Consider the following 26,993-nt stretch of genomic DNA (forward strand, 5'->3'; position numbering starts at 1 on the left):
CTATCGAGGAAAATAATATCACTTTACTTACTACAGACCAGGAAAACCTAAATTTATCAGAAAATAATATACCTCGTAATATGCCTGTATATGATGTATAGACTTCTCTTAGATCAAAATAAATTTTAGTTGAGTCAGTAGTATTCGTTATTTGATTAAGAAAAGTGTCCCTTTAATCAAGAAATGTTCCTTTTCAATCAAGAATTTTTGCATGAATCAAAGAGACTATTGTTCTTGTAGCAAGAACTTCTTTGCATATTCATTTTGGGTCAAAAGTGAAATACTTTGGACAGATAGATTCTTCTATTCTCTAAAGTAATTTTTTAAAGCTTATGAAAAGATAGTTAATGCTTTGGGCAATGAAACGTCGTTCTTGGCCCTATTGAAAAGCGCCAATCTTTTGGGTCAAAGTCATATTCATTTCGACTGAGAGATCCTGTTTTTCAGTGTGTGATCCTCTTCTTATATTCAGTTTTTTTCTGAATACACACAACCAAAATTATATGGAATCACTTTTTATTTCTGAATAAACTTTTTGCAAGAAAAAATTGGTATACAACTTTAAGATAAGACTTTTTGTTGTAAACAAACATGATAATAAAGAATAAAGGACTGTAATTTATTTTCATATGAATTTCGTGATCAGTAGTAAAATCACGATTGTCTGCAGGTTGCCTAATCTGTGCCAAGATATAAAGGAGGAACTGTAATGTTCTGGGGAGGTATTATACTGGGAGCAAAAACTCCATTGTTACCACTTCAACAAATTTTAACGGGTCGGGGATATGTTGACTTAATGCTAGAACCAATCGTTAGGCTTTGGAGAGCTGCAATTGGTGATAATTTTAACATCATGCACGATAATGCACCTGCCTATACCAGCAAAGTGGCTAGACAATGTCATAAAATGGAAAATGTCATAGTTTTGGACTGGCCTGCATGTTCACCCGATCTAAACCCTATAGAACACTTATGGGACCAGCTCAAAAGAAATTGGAAATGGTTGAATAAGCTGAAATTGATGATGATACCTACAGACACAATATATCAAAGGTTATGTTTTCCCATTTTTGTTGTAAATTCCATAAATCTTACACTGTATACGTTCCTCAGCACAGAATTTTTGTCCAAGTATAATACAAAGATTTTTTCTCCAAAATAACAAATTATACTTCTTTGTATTCATAAAAAGCAACAAAAAAATTACACAATAGATACGTATATAAATATACATTACAGAATAATAAAATACAATGTAAAATAAGAATTTTTTTTGTAGACTGTCGAGCTGTTGTTCAAATAATTGTTCATTAGCGATAAAATTTCTAGTCTCGTCTGTACGTGTTTATCAGATTGAATTTTGCCACACTTGACGTTAATAGGTTACAGAATTTAGCGTCTAGTTCATTGTTTTTTGTCATTTTATATCTGTGGCAACAGGAAATGAGCTGTTAAGTACAAAATATTCAAAAAAAGTGTTTAGATTACTTTTATTATTGTAATTAGTTAGATGATATTCAGGTTTAACTCTAATAAACTGCTTCCTGCTATATATTTTCTCCCTGTTTATGTTTTAATTGACTATTAGAGAAGATTTTTTGATCAATAAAAACCAAATATTAGTCGTTAATTTTAACCGCTAAGGATGTTACGTGTGGGGACTCCTTTAGGGACATGCCTGGTTTCTCGGGCCACGTGTTTTGACTTAGTACCGATGTTCTACAATCCCATTGAGGGTTTTGAACTGCGACCACGACCAGAGAACATCTAAATATACGCTTCGTACCAGTATACCTATAACCCGTTTGTCTCACTTGTCTTCGTGTTATTCGTAATTATATATTCATCGCTGTATTTGTCTCATTTTTTGTGTCAGTGGTGGATCCAAGTCACTGCTCCTTATTTAATTATACTATCTGTAGAGAATCAAATTAATAATGGTATTATTATCTTTGAAAATACTATCTTAAAATATTATATAACGTTACGTCGTGAACGGCAATCAATATTCTGAATAGGGTTATTGCCACCGAAGAAAAAGCAAAAAGGGAAATCCTACTTCAGAAAATTCCAGTCTCCAAGGAAAAGAAAAACTGTGTAAACCAGATGAAAATTGGCGTATATTATAGGAACGCTTCAAGGGTTTCCATAGTTTCCACGTTCCTTTTTCCTACATGATTTAGAATCTTATATTAGGAAAAATAAAATATTTCTTGAAATTTTTATTTTGTTTCCTAGTAGAGTTTTCATATTGCATTATATTAGTATATAATAATATATATTTTTCTTCTAAGTATTTTTAGTGATTCGAATAGAAGTTACTATAAAATAATTAAGAATTAATAATTATTAATTTGGAAACAAAGATCGATAATCAACTTTCACGCCCATTATTTTAATTTTTGAAAAATTAAGAGTCTATTACGCTGTACTGTTCGGGTCGCTCTCATAGGTCGGGTAAAATGGGTGTGTGGCTGAAGGAAATATATATTATATTTCAGAAATCTGCCTAAGCCGGGCACGTTCCGTGAAGTAGACACCGAGCCACGTCCGATCCATCTGTATATGCAACACCGAGTTGATAACGGGGTTCGTATTAGTTCCGAGTATATTAGAAAACACAGCCCCATAGACACACGAAGATTTAATACGAACAAGTTCTCGCAGTTGGAATTGGCACCAATTGCAGTTGATGAATAAATAACAACATCTGCTCAAAGGAAAATATGAAGGATCTATCTTGTTCATTACATCCTTTCATTGTCCAGTTTTACGCATACCCTGTCGTCGAATACTGCTGTATTTCCAATGAATTTGGGCCTTCTTACAACTGTAGAATGTCACGAAAGAACTGGCGCTTGGTTAGGCAGAGTATCCTAGAAACGAGAACCGGTGTCAATTATTATAGCACGAAACAGGTCCACCTCTATAAATAATTTACCTGTAACATATCTACATATCGGCGTAGACCTTGTTACGCGAGAGCCATCTGACCGCCCTGTCCGCATTTTTTCGCTCTAATGGAATCTATTTCGAGATGTTTACGGGTCGGTCGGCCGTCCGCCCGTCATGTCAGACTTGGCGTCGGTCGAATTATTTCGCCTAACCGTCAGCCTTTTCCGTATTTCCCGCCACTTTTCCCTCTCATTTTTCCCGTCTCTTGACTAGATTGTAAATTGTAAATTTTACGGTAGGAAGAAGTTATAGTCACCGCGACTTTATAGGGCTGATGCATTCTCCACCGGTGCTGCCACCGTCGGAGAATATCGTAAACAACTAGTACTTACAAATACACCGGAGTTTTAAATAGCTAGAATACGAAAATTTTATTATTTAATTATTTGAAAAGTGTTAAGAAGTATAATTTGTGAAAATTCTAAAAATAAAAATAAAAAAGTAAATATTTTGATATCTTTAGAAGGTCCTAACTTCGTATTATAATTTATAATTCCAGTTAAAAAAACTTTTTAGATGAGTTCAAGCAAGAATCTTAATTATTAGATATTAATACATCTGGTATTATGGTATTCTGGTATATTGTCGATTTTACGGAAATTCTACCCAACATGATCTTTGAAAATTAAAGAAAGAAATTTGAAAATTAAACAAGTGGTCTTTGTTGGTTTAGTTAGCATCGTACATTTATTTGTGTTTACACTGGGCATCTAAAACACTAGCAATATTTAATTGGTCATTAAACCGGCACACCTTAGACAGGGCTTTACATGTACGTACATCTCCAACACCAGTAATACCCAATTTGTCGTTCAAATATAGACAGAAGACCCCCTCGTCCGTCTTTCCGTTCCGTATTCTCTCTCTCTCTCAGTCCCCGCCGCCGCCGCTGACGTAATTGACATCTGCATCGGGGCGCGACGCCGCCGGCCGGAGGGGGACCGATCTCCCCAGGCCTCAGACGGCCGACAGACACCTGACCCGCCATCCGCCGAGTCGACCAAGGACGCGCCGTCGCGTCCCCCGCACCCTCCACGCCACTGACGCGACGGTCTACGCTCGGCGGCGGGTTTCCCCCGCGGCTGGGGATGGCTGTGGCGCGGAGGAGTTCATAGGCGTAGATTAGCGAGGGGGTTTAAAAAACGAGATAATATATATTATGTATATTAATTTTTACTAAAACGAGTTGAAATACTTTTTACTAAAACGAGTTGAATTACCGATAGGTATGGTAGGCTATTAAGATCGGCAAAAAAAAGTTTTTTTAATTTCACTCAAAATGAGTTATTTGGATCATAAATTACCTAAATACAAAATATTTCCTGGTGTCTGTCTGTCTGTGTGTCTGTCCGTCTGTAACACGATAACTCAAAAACCGCTGAACCGATTTTAACCAAATTTGGCACAAAAATACTGTGGCACCCGAGAATCTGGCCATTAGTTTTTGGTGGGGGTGGGGGGTTGGTAAGGGAGTATGGGAGGGGGTTAAAAATTTTAAAAAATCGTAACTCCAAAATTACAGTAGCTAGCGAAACGCGGTTTTCAAATTAAGATTATAAATAATATTTGCAACAAAATTTGTAATAACATCAAAATCAGTCGCAGTTTTCGAGATATTAACATATTTTAGTATGGGCGGCTATACGTGCCTCCCGTCGCCAATTTTTTTTAAGGTACTGTATTAAACATCAACTTTTAAACTATAATTTAACCAACCCTTCCTTCGAAAACCGGAAAGGGTCAATTCAAACACCCTAATCACACCTGGCCAAGGTCCAGAAACTGTAGGGCGTCCACGTGCTGCGTAGCGACGACTGACCCTACGCTAGCACCTCCGCGGCCGGAATCCCGCTCTTCGAAGGTGTGTTTGCAGGTGTATTGGGGTCGATCAAGCAGGCAGGTGTCGGACGGGAGAGGTCCATGACCCCCGGTTCGTCTTTTTCGATGCCATCGCGCCGGTACTCGATGGGTTCCTCTGGTCTCTTAAAGGTTGTAGTAATGATAGTACTTACTTCTTTAAGTATAATAGCATTTGAAGGACTTCTCTAATTCGGACACGGCGCCAAATTGGACACTCCAGTAGTTCGGCGTCTCTTATCAAAAAAGCCATTTTAATATTTTTACCTCTTTATTCCGTATGTCTCCTTTTCTTTGTAGTATTAGAATTTTTTTTAGAATTTAGAATGAGTGGGAGGGGGGTAAATCACTGCGACCTTACAGATCCATTGTGTCCCCCTTTCTTGAGTCATAACTCATCATACAGTCCCAGGGCTTTGACAAAAGCCAGTATCTGGGACGGTTTTATAGAGGGTAGTTCTCCATCTCCAATATCAGTGGTACCAAAATTCATGGCACGAATGGTTGTCGTCTCGGCGCACTCAGTGATGAGGTGTACTGTTCTTTGTAGTATAGGAGTGTCGCTAAAAAATTGAGCCAACTAAAGGTTGATTCCCACTATACCTTCTATATCAGCTCCCTTCCGTTTACATGAAATATTATATCATATACTAACAAAATTTATATTAACAATAAAAATTACGTACAAATGTTCTTATAAAATCGCATCAACATTTTAGTTGCTGTAATACCATTTCACACTTCAAAATAAAGATTCCAAAAGTTATGTAACGTGGCCTTTACATTACTGAACCAGAAATTCACCTAATTTAGATATTTTTTCGAAATTCCGCAAGCCTGTTATGTTACCAGTTTTATGAATCACATTTTGCATATTGTTGTTTTTGATAGATCGACCTTTTTAGCATAATTTATGCAAATATCTTAACGGACCATAGAACACAGCCGGATGCTACACGATTGACGACCAACTGCTTTCATTTTGAAAAAATAGTATAAAACTTAGAAAACATAATCACGGTGGCTTTTTAAGAATAACAATCTAAAAAATACTACATTTTGCTGTTTTAAAATGTTAAAGGCACAACATTTATTTTTTTCCATAGCAAATGTTAAAATTGCCTATCAATAAATATATCTATCAAAAATAGTAGATAAAATAGTACTTAAACCGCAAGGGTAGATTAAATGATACTTTAACAGCGAGGATAGGTTAAAAACTTTATTTCTTCTCGCACGTTTTTTAATTGCTTCCATTTTTAAAAATTTTTGTATTCCTCTTCATAAGTTATTCGGGATTTAAATGGAAGTAGTTTGGATATGGCGTTTGTCGCCTGAGCCTGAATATCTGTTGGTAATTTACTTATTTCGTTTTGAGCCATTTCTGGTTCCAATTCAATCAGCAATCGACACGAAAGAGAATTAAAAATTGCTACGGAAAAAATATTGTTTCAAAAAATAAACGAAAAATATCAACATTTTGTGATTCAAGAGTTCAAAAACTTTGAATATCCAAAGTTTTTGGAAGTTGAAAATAAAAAACGTAAAAAAAGACCGCAAGATTCTTGATTGCGTGTTCTTACTTTTTGTGCAAGAGCTTTCTTTAATTTAAAAAACTTTGAATATCTTCTGGTTTACCAGATCCCTCTAGTCATCATCATCATTTTCAGCCAATATTTAACCATTTCCAATTATGGTGTAGCCTCCCTCACATACTTAGGTACTATCTTTGTAGTTGGGCCCATTGTTGTCTATTGTTGGCTATGCGGGGCTAAATCCGGTGTTGCATCGTCGAGCGGGACATAGGGAATCCCATGTAAATTTTAATGGGGTCAATTATTGGCTTCCCTAATTATTTTAGAAAATAATTCTATTTAGGTTTATTGAAGAGCACTAAAACCCACATTCAAAAGAATAACTTTAGATATTTTTGATTAGCCCGTTTACGAGTTATCGCCGATTTCTTTTTATATATTTCTCCTTTCTTATGGCCCTGTATTTACTTATGAGCACCAGTCAAGGTAAAAGATAACTGTCAGATGAAGTTGTCATTTCAGAAATTTATCTATTTACCGCTTTATTATTATTATTAAAAACTCATACCTACATCGAAAATATTAGCCATGAATTACACTACCGAAGAAAAAGTATTGATGATTAAATGGTATTATCAAGGAAATAGTTATCACAAGGTGTCGGACATGTTTGCTGCTCTGTATCCGAATAGACCAATACCTGGAAAATCTACAATCGCAAGGAATATCCAGAGATTTGAGACCAAAGGTACCCTAATAAATAACTGCAGATGTGAAGCAAGACAGGAACAAAGAGAAGATGCAAGAAATGATACCGAGTTGGAAGTTTTATTGTGCGTGGAAGAGAACGATGGAAAGATCAGCACAAGGAAACTTGAGGATGAAACAGGAATAGATCACACTACAGCGTTTCGAATTTTGAAACGACATAAATACTATTCCTTCAAATATGAAAAGCATCAAGAGCTACGAGATGGGGACGAAATCCGGCGGCAGGCGTTTTGTTTTGATATGATGAAAAGAGCAAACACGGATAGGAAATTTTTAAAAAACATATGTTTCACTGACGAATGCACGTTTACCTTAAATAATGAACCCAATGTTCAAAATTATCGATATTGGAACAAAGAAAACCAACTCAGGTTTGTCGAAACAAGGACGCAATATCCACAGAAAGTAAATGTTTGGGCAGGGATATTCGGACACAATATTATCGGGTCATTATTTCTTACGCGAAATTTAAATGCAGAATATTATTTGGAACTACTCGAATATCATATTTTACCTGCTTTACATGATGCCGCTAGGGAAAATCAGGAAGTTTGGTACCACACGGATGGCTGCCCGGCACATAGTACCCTGGCTGTTCGGGAATATTTAGACGATAGTTTTAACGGAAACGTTATTGGCCTAAATCATACAGTAAATTGGCCAGCAAGGTCTCCTGATATTTCGCCAAATGGTTTCTTTCTCTGGGGCTATTTAAAAAACAGGGTATACAAGGATAAAAAATACCCAAATCTAGACGAGTTAAAAAATGCTATTTCTGCCGAATGCAATAGAATTTCAGTTTACCAACTAGCGAATGTAAGAAGAGAATTTTATGATCGCCTGGGTTATTGTCTAGCAGTCGATGGAGGAATATTTGAACATCTTCTTAAATCCTAAAGTTCTAACAATTTAATAGTAGATACCTAAATTAATAAGTTATTGAATATTGTAATAATACTATATTTAACCTTGTAATTGATTATTTTATTTTACTTTAATTCATATTAATTTGTATTTTATAATACATCTTTAAGATTTCCGATGTAGGAATGAGTTTTCGATAATAATAAAGCACTAAATAGGTAAATTTCTGAAATGACAATTTCATTTGACAGTTATCTTTTACCTTGACTGGTGCTCATAAGTAAATACAGGGCCATAAGAAAGGAGAAATATTTAAAAAGAAATCGGCGATAACTCGTAAACGAGCTAATCAAAAATATCTAAAGTTGTTCTTTTGAATGTGGGTTTTAGTGCTCTTCAATAAACCTAGATAGAATTATTCTCTAAAATAATTAGGGAAGCCAATAATTGACCCCATTAAAATTTACATGGGATTTTCTATGTCCCGTCCGACGATGCAACACCCGGTATATTGTTCTACTATTTCCAGTGTTGTGTTATTAATTAGAATGTATTTTCTGTCTACTTGTTTGTTATATATTACTCTAATTTTTAAAAACTGGAGACAAAAAGTTTCCTATTTCTGGGTTCTGCCTTAGTACCACAGATATAAAACAACGAATATAGTCTATGAATAATCTGATGCACGATTTTTTAATTTTTTTTATGGAAGCATATGTACTTAATGAATTAAAAAGTAATTCTATAACAATTAACCGATAATCCGAGGTACTATTAACTTTGAAAGGCGTGTAATCAGTACAAACGAAGGTAAAAATACATTCCGTACGTATTTTATGACAGGAATTTAAATAGCCCAGTAAATCTGCGGTACTAAAAATAGTAGAATAAATAGACAGTGCACAATATTTGTTCGGGACGGTTCTCATTGTGTTAAATCTAGGGAAAATCCGTAGGAAACGCGCTGGTCGAGCCATTTAGATGCCAGACGATATAAATAATTAATGAAACCGTTTGTTTTTCTACATTGTTCCGCTAAAAATATCGTTCCTTGCTTGCCCTGTCACAGATAACGTTTATTCTTAAACACATCTCGTGTCGTTTTTGATTAATTTAACCAAATACGTCGTCTTAGATTTGTTTTCAAGCTTTTTATATCGTACACGAGCCTTTGATGTTGTACACGTGGTGGATAATAATACACATACAGGGTGTACTTCATCATTCTACTTAATTCTACTTATTCAACCATTTATTATGGTGTAGCCTCCCACACCAATTATGGTGTAGCCTCCCACACATACTTAGATACTCTCTTTGTAGTTGGTCTCATTCTTGTCTATTGTTGGCTATGCGGACCCAAGTTATCCCCGCTAATTTCCTAATATCATGGTCCCGTCTCAGGTTTGGTCTTCTTCTAGGTCTCTTAATTCCTCGTGGATACCATGCTGGATGCCATGCTTTTTGGAAAGGTGCTACAGGGTAGGCTCAGGGACAGTATTGGTGACAAAATCTCGGAAGACCAAAGCGGCTTCACACCGGGGAAATCTTGCACAGATAACCTTTTTGTCCTGCAGCAGGTGATGGAAAAAAAGATAGCAGTAGATCAAGAAGTCCATCTAGCATTTATTGATTTGGAGAAAGCGTACGACTCTATTCCCCGCAGCAAGATATGGGAAGTCTTGAATATCTTAGAAGTAGATAGACCTTTGCTTAAGATAATAAAAGAGCTATATAAAGAAAATGAATCGTACGTTAAGATAGGACACAGGCTATCTAATCCAATTAACACCACAAAAGGGTTGCGACAAGGATGCAGCTTATCTCCTCTGATCTTCAACGCTTACGTCGAAGTAGCCCTTAGGGAATGGAAGACGAAATGTCAAGGTATGGAAATACCCATTGAGGACAACACACTATTTACCCTGAGCTTTGCAGACGATCAGGTCGTGATTGCGCAGGACTCATGCGATCTAGAGTTCATGACTAAGAGGCTTTATCAAGAAGACAACAAATGGGGACTTCAGGTTAGTCTAAAGAAGACCGAATACTTAGCTGTCAACTCCAACGCTTATTTTGAAGTCTTCATTAATGATAACGTCCAGATTCAACAAGTAGACAAATTTAAATACCTGGATGCTACTATCAACAACGAGGGTTTGGGAAAGAAGAAATACAAACCCGAATCAGAAGAAGCAAACAAGTTATTGGATGTCTTAACAGCCTCTGGTGGGACCGAAACTTATCTGCAACAACTAAAAAGAGACTTGGAACAACATTGGTGGAGTCAGTTCTTTGCTATGGTTCAGAGCTATGAACTCTGAGTGCAGACGCGAAGCGCAAAATCCAAGTTGTTGAAATGGACTACCTTAGAAGAAGTGCAGGTATATCTAGGATGGAAAAAAAGACAAACATCGAGGTCAGGCGTATCATGAATGCATCGGAGGAGACAGTACTGGATCGAATCGAAAAATCCAGCTTAAAATGGTTTGGACATGTTCTGGGTATGACGGAGAACAGGTGGCCAAAAAGAGTTTTTCAATGGGCTCCCCAGGGCAGAAGAAAGAGAGGTAGACCTAGAAAATCCTGGAACGGAACGGTTACGGAAGCAATGGAAGCTCGTAACCTAGAAGCTGATGACGCTCTAAATCGAGATGTGTGGCGTAGGGTAACGGGAAGGCAGCAATAGGCTGTAGTTGGAAATGAGTATTAAATACTTAAACCAAATCCCGTTTATATTATATTACAAGTGTTCAAAAAGATCACCTTCTTGTGCTAGACAGAAGTCTAGGCGGTCGTAAAATCCCCGTCTGACATTGGCTAACATATTAGGACCAATCATATGCTCCCGTACAAAACCACCCCAAACACTTAGCTTTTGAGGATATTGCGTGCGTACCTCAAAATATCTGTGCAAATTTCCGAGACCAATATCGTACTTGTGTAGAGTTATGACGACTCAATAAAGGAAAACTTGATTCCTCGCTGAAAACTATACGCCGAATAACAAATAAATCTAAATTGACCTTTTCCATTATAGATTCACAAAACGCCATACGCCGAAATTGGTCTTCATGGAAAATTTCTTGAGCTTTGACCGCTTTATACGATCGGTATCCATTCTTATTAAGGACTCTTAACAGTGCTAGGTGAAGGATCTGTTACCTCAGCAATTTGATTACTTGAAAACGTGGGATTTTGATCCGCGGTAGCACAAATGAACACTTGCTTTAACTCCTGTTCTTCATTAATCACCACATCAGGCTTTTTTGTTATTGTGGGGACACGCACCCATGTGTTTCAAAATTATTAATAACTCTTGATATAGTAGGTAAAGATGGAAACGGCCTGTTTACAAAAGTTTGTGGAAAAATTGATTGTATATCCCGATAAGACCCATTTTACAATTTGAGTTTTCTCACGAACTTCGTAAACATCCATTATATTTTACTTAATAAATTTTACACGAGAACTGTCGCGAGAATCTATGTATTCATTTTGGCTATTAAAACACGAATAAATACAAATTCTGAAACATTCTTATCCCATTTCTACCTATTTTTATTTTATCGCATTTTTTCGCCTGCTTTTTATCCGGCGGACGGGTATACGCTAATTCGTCCGGTTCTGCCTATGTTACTACTACGGTGGTCCGGTCTGTATATTCTTCTACTACTAGGTCTATAAGCTATAAAAGTTTATTTAAAAATTGTCAGATAAGTTTAGAATTGTCATGTTTTTGCACACAAAATTGCACTCAGAATTGTTTAATCATTATTTAAAAAGATTAAAAAAATGCTACATCTCTATTATTAAAATTCTCTGTAATTTTGCCCATCACTAAGCGATGTACAGGTGACGCAAAAAGATTAAGCGTTAAACATATTTGCTTTTTGTTTCTAAATTAGATTCAACTCGACTTAGCGGGTAAAAAAACAAAATTTCTCCGCCTTTCGCCTGCTTTTATGGAATCGGTATTGACACAGGCATTTTTACACGTGTTTTATATGTTAAGCTTTATTAAATTTAGATCTATACGACGCGAACGGCATAGTGATTAGCTAGAAAGCCATCGTAATGAATACATACATACATGTATGTTGAAATGCATTGCGGTAGTTCCGTTTGTGCTTTTATGTATTATTTTACTAACTAAAAATGGATGCATTGTTCCAGTTTTTTACATTCATCCATTTTAATATATAGATCAATTTTTACATTGTATTCAGTCCTTCCAGTCCTTCATTACGCCCAATACGCGTCTGCATTCTTGACAATTATTTTTTTAGGCAGTTGAAACCTTTGGTGTTACGACAGCTAAAGAAAACACTAAATCATCATAATACATCAATTTTCTCAATTGGCTGTGGGCAGGACACCTGAGATGAAAGACGCACAACAGATGGACCACAAAAATTACAGCATGGTACCCACAAGAAATTAAGAGACCTAGAAGAAGTCCAAACCTGAGATGGGACATGATATTAGGAAATTAGCAGAGATAACTTGGGCACGCATAGCCAATAATAGACTATAGTGGGTCTAATTATCGGTTAATGTATGTTATAGAATCATCTCTCCCTGTATACTAATTTTACTGATTGAATGTCTAAGCAACCACTTACAAACAAGCGAGTATTTAGGGCTTCAAATATTATTTCTTTTGATGCAACCAAAAAATCTATAACATCAGTACCGTACACTCGTACAGTATTTTAAAAAGCGTTGTTTAAATTAAGAAAAAAAATATAAGATCAGGTTTAAAATGCACACAGAACACACTCCACCGACTACGAGACTGGTTTTTCTAGTTTCTAGGACTCGTCGTCTCATCTGTCTGATTTCTATCGTCTATCTATCCATCTGACTTGGTAATACGCGTTCCCTTTTTGTTCTTATACGCTTTTTTTCCTCTTGCTTGCTCCTTCTGGCTTTTATTCAACGTCTGGAATACATTACCCATATGCAGGTCGCTGGCGAACAAATCCACCATCCGTTGTTGTCTGTGCTGGAAGTTACGATTGGCTACGAGGGTAAATCCGAAAGTTTTGATTCTTCTTCTTCTTCTTTCTTCATACTAGGCGAGTCGCCTGTTTGGTTTCGTAGTCTCTACCGGTTAGACTAACAAGTTGTCGCTCCATCATTTCCGTGGACGTCCTAAGCTTCTGCGACCTAGCGGTGATTTGTCGCGTGCAACTCCCACTATCCTTCTGCTGTCCATTCTGCTGATATGCTCGTTCCATTCTTCCTTTCTGCTGAATACCCACTCATTTACATTTTCCACGTTGCATGCTTTTCTTATGCTTTCATTTCTCTCCCTCTCCAGAAGCAAAAAGATTTACTATTTATATTATTTATCCTAATAAATTCGTTGATTTTTTCGTAATACTTTTTTTCACGATTGAAAATGTGCCAGTCATTCGCTGTTGGCAAAACGTCAAGTTTTCCACTGACATAATTTAGACACGTGTGCGATAGATACCAAAGAGGTATTTTCCCAGTCTGTTCCCATTTTTAAATGTTCTACATGTAGTTTAGTAATTTCAACGATTTTTTTTTCCGAGAATAGTTCCGTAATAATCCCCGATTTTCTTTGTTGTTAATTTTTTTTAGGATACTAGGCTATAATCTATTTTCTGACATTTATAAGTGAACAATATTAATTGTTTGTTTTAAATACTCTTAAGGTGTGTTCACATTACTCGCGAGGAACCCGAACAAACGCATCAAACATGAAAATCATGACAAGCAGTAGAATCGAGATTAAAACCATGTTCGCCGTACTTGCATTGCTTAACGGGCTTGCGATCAAATCTCTGTTGGAAAAACATGGAATTTTACTATTTCTCAGAACTTAAGACCGAGAAATATCAAATATTTTCCTTGATTTAACCAAGAGCGAGCAGTCTTCGGAATGTCAGGGTTTTTTTAACAGGACATGGTCTCCTCAATGAACGCCTCAGTAGATTAAAGCTAAGAAACGGCGGCAAATGGAAATTCTGTGGGGGAAATTGAAAAATACCAGAATACATCATCATTGAGTGCACCAAGACGACAACCATTCATGCTATAAACTTTGGTACGACTGATACCGGAGATGGAGAACTAATCTCTGGAAAACCGTCTCAGATACTGACTTTTGTCAAAGCCCTGAGACTGTATGATGAGTTATAACTCAAGAAAGTCTACAATCCCATCAATATCTCCCATAAAACTTACAATCTACGAGAAAAAAAAAAACTCTGGGAACCTCTGGCTAAACAAAAGGGTTTACTTGATACGTTTTCACTGAACGGGTAAGACTGACAGGTAAAACCTTACGAACAGACGAGACTTTAAACCCAAACTCTATAGTTTATTTTGATAACGATATGTAATTCAATAAAAAATAATTATTACGAAATCGGAAATTCTTTTAAAATATTTCACCAAAAAAAAAAAATCGACAGTCTGAACGAGATAATGTTTGCACTGATTCGTCGAGTGTCAATCACACTTTGACGAAGTGATCGCTGATTCCCAGAATCGTTACATTCTTCCGAAATTATTCTGGCGTCTCATTTTAATTCGAAATTATTCGAAAAAAAAAACATTACAAGATATAATTATTATACTATAATATATTGCGATTAACCTTTTGACATTGTTTGCATTTTACGCGTATTATATTCCAATAATATTGGAAACGCTAAATATATATGGTTTTTATCAGTTTTGATATAACATTATTAAAATTTATTTTTGGGTTCTTACTTTGTTTAAACTATACGGCGGTACGAGTAGTTCCGTCTGTAGGAAAGTTTTCTGTAGATTCATTGATATTACGTACGTTTTTAGAGTACCGATTAATGACAGAGTTCGTGAAATGATAAGGAAGGTGACTGCAAAAACCTGGACGAGAGTTTATTTTTGTTTTGATTAGTCAGAGATTTACAAAATGAAAAAAATGAGCATTTTTTGAGTTTCTTTGTATTTTATGACATCTTATACTATTTTTATCATCACCATCATCATCATTTTCAGCTTATTCAACCATTTCCAATGATGGTGTAACCTCCCTCACGTATTTAGGTACTCTCTTTGTAGTTGGGCCCAATGTTGTCTATTGTTGGCTTTGCGTGCCCAAGTTATCCCCGCTAATTTCCTAAAATCAAAATCTTCTTTTCTTCTTTCTTCTCGTCCGTTAACTCTCGAAAGAGTATGGTGACATCATATTTCAATTGCTCGGATCGTTGTTCTCCATCCCTCTCTATCTTGAGCGGCTATAGAAGCCCTATTTCTTGGATTTGGTCCACCCAGCGCGTCGGCGATCTTCCTCTTGGTCGTTTGTCATTAATTTTCCTTTCGATTATGATTTTTTCCAGTCCATCTGTTCTTCTCGAAATGTGCCCGAAGTACCTAAGGTATGACTGGTTTATTTTGGTTTAAAGTCTTGTGTTAACTTTCAACTGCCTTAGAATTGATACGTTGGTCCGATGTTGTGTATGTAATTCGCAGCATTCTTCTGTAGGCCCACATTTTCAGGCCTTCTTAGGTCTCTTAATTCCTCGTGGATATCATGCTGTAGTTTTTGTGGCCCATCTCTTGTCCGTCCCAATGACCAATGACCAAGAAAGATCGTAAAAGACTCTCTACTCTTTTACGATCTTTCTTGGTCATTCCCAGCATATTTCGTTCCATTGAGCATTCTGCGAGTTACAGTTTCCCTATAATGTCCGTTTTAAATGTCCAGGTTTCGCATGTATAGGTCATGACTGGTCAACTGACACATTGGTCAAATGTTTTCTTCTTTAGATAAAGTGGAATTCTAGATTTGAATATGATTGAGTTTCTTCCATAAGTATTCCATGCTAACTTAATTTTTCTGTTAATTTTTGCTAGTAGAGTTCCCCAGCTGTGAATTAGTTGTCGCAAATATAATCGTATACCTAGAAAATGCAATTTTACTTACATATATACAAAAGAATGCTGAGTATTCGATTATAAAAATATTTAATAGTTTCTTCGAAGAGTTGCAGGTCATGTCTCATGGAAAGATAAGAACTCTACTAAAAGATTATTTAACCAAAAAGGCCTACTATAGTTTGACGGATTTTTTTTCCGATTCGCATATATCACTTTTTAGTGAGCATGTTTTTTGTTTGTAGTAATTGTAGTAAATGTAGTGTGGACTCTTGAGTTAGTTGCCGCTACTCATACACTGCAGTAAGAAAGACTATTTATTTTGAACTGTACAATAATTGAAGGCTTCCCTCGAATAAGGGGCTATGTTCGAGGCAACGTTACAAAAGTAAGTTTTAAGTAAATGAAGAAAAACGATTTTCTACGGTTTGCGTATTGATAATCATACATTACTCATACACTGCAGTAAGAAAGGCTATTTATTTTGAACTGTACAATAATTGAAGGCTTCCCTCGAATAAGGGGCTATGTTAGAGGCAACGTTACAAAAGTAAGTTTTAAGTAAATGAAGAAAAACGATTTTTTACGGTTTGCGTATTGATAATCATACACTACTCATACACTGCAGTAAGAAAGATTTATTTAATGTTTTGCAAAGCGACGGCGTGACTTGAACGTTCGACATATTTACGCTATTGAATAAAATGTGACAACATATACCCTTATTCCATGCTAGAAAAGATGGTGCCGCTTGTTGTTCATAGATGACGGCACATTATCGGGTATTTATTACTGTAAAAGGATGAACTTGTCTACATAGACCCTTAGAATGCTTCAATTTTCGAATCATATCTATACTAATATATAAAATCCTTAAGTGACTGACATACTGATTAATCACGATCCTGCTCAAACCACTCAACGTAAGAAGCACAGTTTTGGCATACAGGTTGATTCTAGGGTGTAGAGGTTCGATAAGAAAGGATTTTTCAAAATTCCAGTTCCAAGAGGGTGAAACCACCCCTCAAATATTACAATATTTTTTATTTAAAAAACGGTCAAGTTTCCGAAAAAACGCTTAAACACGTATATTTCATTTTGCTTTTTTACATATTTTAAGATTTTTTAAAAATGTGTACAGGGTGTTTCGAAAAATCTGGTCATTGATTAAGAACGATCCTGCTTAAAGCGCTTGACGTAAAAAGCTGATTTTTGGAAAACAGATTGACTTTAGGGTGTAGAGGTTCGATAAGAAGGGATTTTTCGAAACTCGAATTCTAAGGGCGTGAAACTATCCCTCAAATATTAAAATATTTTTTATTTAAAAACCGGTGAGTTTTTCGGAAAAACTCTTAAACACGTATATTTTATTTTGTTGTCTATCTATAGCATAATCGATCGCTGTATGGCGAACAAAATTACCGAAAAACAAACCATCAATCAATCGGAATGTCGTCCGGGTCCATTCCTTTGGGTCGACGTTGTTACGTAAGTCCGTGGTTACGTAAGCCGGCAACCGTTTGAGCAGGAACAACGTTTCGATGGCTGCTGGCCCGCTTCCTGCAGCAGCCTCGATCGGTCCGGTCGGCCAACCCAGCGCAGCTGTTTTGGTCTAATAATTTTTCGACCGTCTGGTGGCCGGTCTATCGATTTCCGATCGCTGAATTGTCTGCTGTTTCTTCGAAAAAATCGACTAAAAATACGATACGCGGCGGTGAGAGTACGTCACGATTTGACCTAAAAACACTTAATTGTTTATTCCTATATATTTGCTCGGGATATTTTAACGGTATTCTAATTTTGTTTATCGAATACTGAAGGTAATTACCACCAAAATTCTATATATTTTTCTATAAACCAGTGTTATTATCATCATTTTTCTGTAATTTGCGTCCAGGATTTTCGATGATGTGCTTGTTGATGCAATTTTTTTTTGCTTGTTTTCTAATGATGATATTTCTGTGTGATTTTCGCAGAAAAATTTATGATTAATTTAAAAAAAAATCCCAAATTTATGATTTCAATCAAATAACTACCCACTCAACGTGTTTATTTTTTTGTCAATAATGACATGTATTGACTATATCTATTCTAAATATCTCGAAAACAGTTGCTTGGAGCGATTTTTACTAAGAGACATTTTTTACGTGCAAATCCACAGAAATTTATACTTTTTACTCAGTAGTTTTATACCGGTACGGAGAAAAAGTTATTACTCTTCAAAACAGTTAAAACAAATGTAGGTGGCGCCCTCTGCAAATAGGAGTTATATTGGCATCAAAATCAAACAAATTTCTCATGTCAAAAAACTCCCATACACCAATTTTCATCGAAATACTGACTTAAGTTAAATCATAAATTATTTGGAAAAAATCGAAATAAAATTGAAACTTCTACACCCTGTACACACATTTACAAGAATTATTTTACTTATTTTTATCTGCAGAATATGTATATTGATATACTTATTAAAATAAGGAAGTTTTTATAAAAAGTTTAAAATTATCTGACTAAACATAATTGGACTTTCGCACTTTGCATTTCATTATTACACAAAAATAATTCTCTCAAGTAAAATTCCTCACCTAACATTCCAAAAAACAAAATAATAAACGTACGTAACCAATAAACACCCTACTTCAGTCGATATTACCGTCATAGATACATAATATATTTTGTCAACAAACTTTTCGAGATTATCCTATATCGTTGTTTCAGCTTTATCAATCCACGTTAGTTTTCGAGAGATGGAAATATTCAAATCTTTATGCACATCTATCCTCTTGAAACTTGTTTTTATTAATAATTAATCAGGAATAAGATTATATTATTAAAATGCCATAAAAAACAAAAAAAAATCTTTGATACTGCTGGTTTATGTGTATCTACGGCTGTCTGTCAGACAAAGTGTATTTTTAGAAAGTGACATAATAGAAATTAAATTCCTTGATGTGTTTACCGTAATTTGTTTTTTGTAGATGAGGAAAACGATACTTAATCAAGGTGAGAGTCAAAACAAAACAACTTATCTCATTTTTTTGTGTAGAATAACATATCTACTGCCTACGTCAATAGTATATTTTAATAGCAATTATAAAAAGAAGAATAGAAAAACATTTTATTAAACAGAGTTAATCTTTACCCATCAAAGTATCGACAAAGAGTATAATATAAAGACTCTGGAATACATGAGATGTCAAGTTGCAAAACCCGCTTTATCCATATAAAAAAATTGCCTAATGACATATTATATTAATAGTGGACCATAAAATCTACATAAACATAGTCCCAAACTGCAGCAAAAGTCGATCTATACCAATTGACATACTGATTAATCATGATCCTGCTCAAACCACTCAACGTAAGAAGCTCAATTTTGGTATACAGGTTGATTCTAGGGGGTAGAGGTTCGATAAGAAGGGATTTTTCGAAATTCCAGTTCCAAGAGGGTGAAACCACCCCTCAAATATTACAATAGTTTTTATTGTGAGTTTTTCGGAAAAACTCTTAAACAATTATATTTTATTTTGTTGTTTTACATATTTTAAGATTTTTTATAAATTTATACAGGGTGTTTCATAAAATATGACCAATGAGTAATCATGATTCTGCTTAAACTGCTTGACGTTTAAAGCTGCTTTTTGGCAAACGGATTGACTGTGGGGTGTAGAGGTTCGATAAGGAGGACTTTCTCGAATCTCAAATTCCAAGAGGGTGAAAATGCCCCTCAAATATTACAATATTTGTTATTTAAAAAACGGGTAGTCTTTCGGGAAAACGCTTGGACAAGCATAATTTATTTGGTTTTTTTTACATATTTTGAAATTTTTTACAAAATCATATAGAGTGTTCCAAAAAGTTGGGTAATTTCTTTACCTCGATTCTGCTTAAACTGCTTAATAAAAAAAGCTTATTTTTAGCAAACGGATTTTTCGAAAGTCAAATCCCAACGAGATGAAACTACCCCTCAAATATTACCAAGTTATATAATAATATCGCCATATTGTTTTTTCTCATGCTGACATAAATATGAGAAAATTTTATCCAGTTTGTATGTTAATGGAAATTCTTCTTTGCTTTATCATCACCATTACCAATCATTAATTCGACGCGAACGAAGTCGCTGGTACACGTTAGTTCCTATATAAAATTCACTACAAACTACGTTACTGTAGCAAAATCCATCTTATCCACTTATAGTTGCTTTTTATTGTCGTTATTGTTGCAAATCCCGAATTTTTTCATAGGCTTTTTAAACAAGCATAATATTACTACTGACGTCTTATCCATTTCAAAATTTTACCTAATTTTAATAAAATAACATATCCAATAAATCAAGTTAGGATGCAAATATCTTGCTGTTGGAACACCCACAATATGCACCATACTGCAACAAATTCCGAATTATTTTTGTCTTTTTTTTAGATACAAAACAATGATTCCACTCAATGGACAAGTTTTTTGTAAAAAAAAGCTTCAAACATTTGCTAAAACAGATTTTGCATATTATCTCGAAACAATATTTTTGGGAGGTTTTGCAAGTTGACGCTTAAGAAGAAGAGCAGTCAAATATGGTAAATAAAGATACCTAGTCCCAGTAGCTCCAAAACCCCTCACAACAAGTTTAGAATATTCAACCAATAACACTAAAACAACAGAAGTCTAAAGATAGTCGAACAGCTTGTAACATCTAAGGTTATAACGAATTTCTAACACATGTATAATGTTTATAAAACAAACGAAGCTAACAACGCGGTACATGAACAAATTAAAAGAATCACCGCTGTAACTATAATATAAATATTAATAATAAACAACGATAAAATTGATATGCATAGATCACGAATACACAAAACGCAGTCGGCGTTGAATTTGTATCAACATCGGTTCACTTATCTTTTGTTTTTCTGTCTTGGTGATGTTTGTATTGCCGTCTAGACCGGATTGTTTATAAAACGGTTACACGAAAACAGACATTGTACGGTTAAAATTACACTTATGTATCGAGGAGGTAAATGAGGAAAGTTATGTTGAATGCCGATAAAAATTTCAGAGATATAGTAAACACTGAGATGCCGTTAATATGTCCCAGACCTAGTATATAATATGAATTACTATTGGTTAGTTAGGAAAGTGAAAATTTAAGTAAGAAAAATCTTCTAACAAGACATTGTCTCCTCAATGAACACCTCAGCAGATTGAAGGTGAGAAACAACGGCGAATGCAGATTCTGTGAGGAAAATGGGGAAACACCTCATTATTGAGTGCGCCGAGACGACAACCATTCGTTCTACAAACTTTGGTACGACTGATATGGGAGATGAAGAACAAACATCTGTAAAACCGTCTCAGATACTGGCTTTTGTCAAAGCCCTGAGACTGTACGACTCCCATACAATCTACGAATGGTCGAGATGAACCAACTAACCACAGACTGTTAAGAAGAAAAAAACGCTCACCGATGGTAGTTTAGATATCATTCTGCATTAAATTTATACATTATACAACATTTTCTACTTTGAGCATTGTCTACTAATACTAATTATTATACCGGGTTTTGCATCGTCGGACGGGACATAGGAAATCCCAAGTAAATTTTAATGGGGTCAATTATTGGCTTCCCTAATTATTTTAGAGAATAATTCTATTTAGGTTTATTGAAGAGCACTAAAACCCACATTCAAAAGAATAACTTTAGATATTTTTGATTAGCCCGTTTACGAGTTATCGCCCATTTCTTTTTAAATATTTCTCCTTTCTTACGGCCCTGTATTTACTTATGAGCACCAGTCAAGGTAAAAGATAACTGTCAAATGAAGTTGTCATTTCAGAAATTTATCTATTTAGTGCTTTATTATTATTATTATTAAAAACTCATACCTACATCGAAAATATTGGCCATGAATTACACTACCGAAGAAAAAGTATTGATGATTAAACGGTATTATCAAGGAAATAGTGATCAAAAGGTGTGGGACATGTTTGCTGCTCTGTATCCGAATAGACCGATACCTGGAAAATCTACAATCGCAAGGAATATCCAGAGATTTGAGACCAAAGGTACCCTAATAAATAACTGCAGATGTGAAGGAAGACAGAAACTAAGAGAAGATGCAAGAAATGATACCGACTTGGAAGTTTTATTATGCGTGGAAGAGAACGATGGAAAATCAGCACAAGGAAACTTGAGGATGAAATAGGAATAGATCACACTACAGTGTTTCGAATTTTGAAACGACATAAATACTATTCCTTTAAATATGAAAAGCACCAAGAGCTACGAGATGGGGACGAAATACGGCGGCAGGCGTTTTGTTTTGATATGATGGAAAGAGCAAACACGGATAGGGAATTTTTAAAAAACATATGTTTCACTGACGAATGCACGTTTACCTTAAATAATGAACCCAATGTTCAAAATTATCGATATTGGAACAAAGAAAACCAACACAAGTTTTTCGAAACAAGGATGCAATATCCACAGAAAGTAAATGTTTGGGCAGGGATATTCGGACACAATATTATCGGGCCATTATTTCTTACCCGAAATTTAAATGCACAATATTATTTGGAACTACTCAAAAATTATATTTTATCTGCTTTACATGATGCCGCTAAGGAAAGTCAGGAAGTTTGGTACCAAATGGATGGCTGCCCGGCACATAGTACTCTGGCTGTTCGGGAATATTTAGACAATGGTTTTAACGGAAACGTTATTGGTCTAAATCATATAGTATATTGGTCAGCAAGGTCTCCTGATATTTCGCCAAATGATTTCTTTCTCTGGGGCTATTTAAAAAACAGAATATACAAGGATAAAAAATATCCAAGTCTAGACGAGTTAAAAAATGCTATTTCTGCCGAATGCAATAGAATTTCAGTTTACCAACTGGCGAATGTAAGAAGAGAATTTTATGATCGCCTGGGTTATTGTCTAGCAGTCGATGGAGGAATATTTGAACATCTTCTTAAATCCTAAAGTTCTAACAATTTAATAGTACCTAAATTAATAAGTTATTGAATATTGTAACAATACAATAATTAACCTTGTAATTGATTATTTTATTTTACTTTAATTCATATTAATTTGTATTTATAAATACATCTTTAAAATTTCTGATGTAGGAATGAGTTTTCAATAATAATAAAGCACTAAATAGGTGAATTTCTGAAATGACAACTTCATTTGACAGTTATCTTTTACCTTGACAGGTGCTCATAAGTAAATACAGGGCCATAAGAAAGGAGAAATATTTAAAAAGAAATCGGCGATAACTCGTAAACGAGCTAATCATAAATATCTAAAGTTATTCTTTTGAATGTGGGTTTTAGTCTTAAATAAACCTAAATAGAATTATTCTCTAAAATAATTAGGGAAGCCAATAATTGACCCCATTAAAATTTACATGGGATTTCCTATGTCCCGTCCGACGATGCAACACCCGGTATAGTACTTCTTTATAAAACATTATATGTTTCCAAAAAAGTCTAATGGTTATTTCCCCACTGAAAGAAAATCTACAGAATAAAATAGTTATTTTTTGTTAACACTGCTGCGTTAATCCAACGGAGACGGTTAATTGTCAGTAGTGGCTTACTAATGAACAAATTTGCCTATGCCAGTGCCTATATTGCCTAAATTTGCCTATATTGCCAATGGACCAAAAAAATGCTTAACGTTTCGGAAAGTTTATCTCTTTCCGTCGTCGTCGGAACCAAAAAAATACAAAGAACAAAGATAAAACTATTTAAAATATATGTTTAACGATAAAATAGTGAATTATCAACAAGCAAGTCAAATTTTAAAGAAAAATGATTCAGGAAGATCTTCCGCAAGTACTTGGGCCTACAACATCCTGAGCAATATACTGGTCATTGTATGAGAAGATCATCCGCTGCATTACTGGCAAATGCAGGAGTGAACAGGACAACGTTAAAAAGACACGAAGGATGGCGATCTGCAACGGTTGCGGAAGGATATATGGAAGAGTCCATCAACAATAAAATAGAGATTGCGAAAAAGATTCAAGGTGCTGTAAGTGTTCCAGAACGAGCCGTTGTAATGACAGAACCTATTTCAAGCAGTGGAGGGACTGCATCTGGACGCATACAAGGTTTTACAATTTTTGAATCTACAAAAAAAATAATTTTCATTTAATGTTAATTTAATGTGTGGCTTTGAAGTTATAACACACTAATTTCTTATAACTTCAAAAACTCACGCGTCTGTTATTATTTATTTTATATGCATGTATACATGTAAGTAATATCTGTATTAGTAATGGGTGCTTGATAAATGTTTTTTTTTCAGTGGATATATGTTTCTAGACCATTGATTACCTCTAATCTAAGTACTGTCCTAACCTAATGGCGAAACCACTTCATTAAATACCATTTCATTCATAAAATAATAATGGAAAACGTAGGTATTTCGAAAACAAGGCATTCTTAATTCGTCCTCTATCTGACTAAGTGTGTTTATACGCTAAATGTTTCGTCACAGACACACGGTGTAAAACCCGAATTAAATCCAGATAGAATCAATGGCACTGGCGTGGGCGCACGACATACACGAGTCCAGCATAGTTTTTTTTCTAGTTTTCTAGACTACACAGCGTTTGTTTTTCGTTTCAAACGTACGCGGTTTTTTGTCTAAACAAATTCCGCTCATTCTATTATAATAGCTCGTTCCATTCTAATTGTGGATCTTTAAAATAATCAGTTTATTTCTTCTCAAATAATACACATACGATATGGGTGTCGTCTTTTTTCATCCTTATCTTACTACAAAATTGATTTCTTTTTATTTCCTGTATACTATTTGCCCTACTAACTGGTCATATATTATCAATACTTCAGAAAACACAATCCTCATCCATACATTTTTTATTTGTTAGTTAATTTTTCGTCCAATTTTTACGTAAAATAGTTAGTTTGTGTAAAACTGTTAGTTCTTGTCACTGTTGCCAGAAATTTTCGAGCAAGTTTCTTCAAAGGAACCTTAAAAACCTTCATATTCCTTCGACTTCACAAAGAAATCCAGATCTTCTGAAAAATCATCAAATTTCGTGTATCTCCCAAATCTATTTTATAATAATTAAGAAAAACATTTTAAACATTTATTTCTGGTAATTTTTGGACAGTCTCGACAGCAGTATTATAAAGTATGTTTCAAAAAAAGCATTGCTTACAACGACTGTTTGAACTAAGAATAATTAATCGTGCAAGACGCCATGATCAGCTGACTTATTAGATATGCGTTTTCCGTTTACCTACTTATTTCTTTCCAAGAATTTTGGTTTAGTTATGGAATGTGTGTAATAAGACGTTTTAAAAGATAAAAATGTATCTGTTATTGTTTTGTTAAATGTTAAAATCTTTCGAATTGCGGACTTTTTGATAGCAACATCGCTTTAAACTGAGGCATCCTTAATTAAACACCGTTCAAGTGAAAAAATAGATGTAGGAAAGACAATAAATACTCCTACTACAAGTTTTAACAATTTTTTTTGTGCAAAGCTGCCAGAAACCTTCATATTGTCTTTCTTTTTGGATAAAAACTCTTCAGCCCTTCAATAGACAAAATTTGACTGGAAAATCCTTCATTTTGAAGGAAATCCTTCAATTTTGGCAACACTGGTTCTTATAGATCTTGTACTGTTTAATCTTAGTCAAATAAAAACTTGACTCTCTCTTTAACAACAAAGTGGTAATCATAGTCGGAAAAATTATGCACAACCAAATTGTTTTCGAGTAAATCTTTTACCATAATTAATCATACAAACAATTCTTAGACTAGAAAAAAGACTAGCAAAATTTAGACTAAAAACCTATCCTGGCATACAAAAAACAACAACCCAAAGTTTCATCACAATCAAATAAGAGACAAAAATACACACTTTCTTTATATGCAACTTTTTGCATTCCTAAACGATTAAAGCAGCAGAAATTTTGGAATTGGATACCTATATTTTGGTCGAACATCCACCAATTTATGGATAGGTGACATTCTAAACAACATTTATACCAAGAAAGAAACTTGATTACATGTGGTAGTCTGGTAGGAAAGCTCAATTTGGATATAATTCTTTGGCAGCTTTTAAAACTACACTTTTTTCACACTGTTAGTGTTGGCTGAGTTGTTGTTGCTTTAAGAAGATATGACAACAAATCAGAAAGGCTTAAACACTGTTTATAACATCTCTTAAATATTTGCAGATGATTTAAACTCATGCCAGCTGTTTCAAAATGAGTTTCTAAGTTCTTCCCTAACATCTTATTGACTTTTTGTATTTCTGTATTTGTTTCCTCTGCAAGCCCTTGCATTTTGTGTCTACTTTTTGTTGAATATAGCTCTATTTCCAGATTTTTGGGTATTCTTTATAAATTTAACGTAGAAATCACGAGTTGCAGTGATTATTTGACGACCAATTATCATTCTTGTTCTCATCATTCCTTCATAACATGCAGAACTGACCGTTATTGGGCTATTAAAAATTGAGGAATGGTGAAAAAAAATCAAAAACGTGTTAGAAAACAGAAACTTGTGTTATTTACAGAAAAAAAATCAATAAAAACAAAAATAAAAACAAAATTAAAAATAATTCGATTTTTGCGATGTTTTTAAAATTTGGCATAAATTTGTTACACAATTCATAGAATAATTAATTACAATATAGAATATGATCGAAAAAAAATCGGCGTCAGCGATGGCTATAAAATGAAGATCGCTGTCATTTAATATGTAAATTTATATGGAAAATATCACCGATCGTCATTTCCAAGCCAACTGGATGCCGTTTTGTTCGATCATACAGAATTATTTACAATATATTATGTCTTTTAAAATAATACAATCTTCTCCAAAAACCAGAGAGAAGTGCCACGGTATAACAGTAAATTTATTATAAAATCTGCATTTCTTATAATAGCAAAATATTATTGCATTATTTTATAGATTCAAAGATCATTTCGTTCAAATAATGTTCCAATATTTCAGTATACATTCCAATAATAACAAGACGACAGAAATCACAGTAAATATGAAATAGAAAAAATAATGACAGGAAAAACAGTACGTATCAAAGTCCCCCACGCGAATGTTAGTTA

At 34.7% G+C, this 26,993-nt stretch overlaps 1 protein-coding gene across 3 annotated transcripts in view; it reads right to left on the minus strand.

Annotated features, from left to right (window-relative positions):
• The window catches only part of LOC115889863, a 365,125-nt gene that overhangs the window by 8,570 nt on the left and 329,562 nt on the right, over positions 1 to 26,993 (minus strand). The window lies entirely within an intron of this gene.

This window comes from Sitophilus oryzae, unplaced genomic scaffold, assembly GCF_002938485.1.
Source record: "Sitophilus oryzae breed Bouriz unplaced genomic scaffold, Soryzae_2.0 scaffold_857_pilon_pilon, whole genome shotgun sequence".
Taxonomy (NCBI): Eukaryota; Metazoa; Arthropoda; class Insecta; order Coleoptera; family Curculionidae; genus Sitophilus; species Sitophilus oryzae.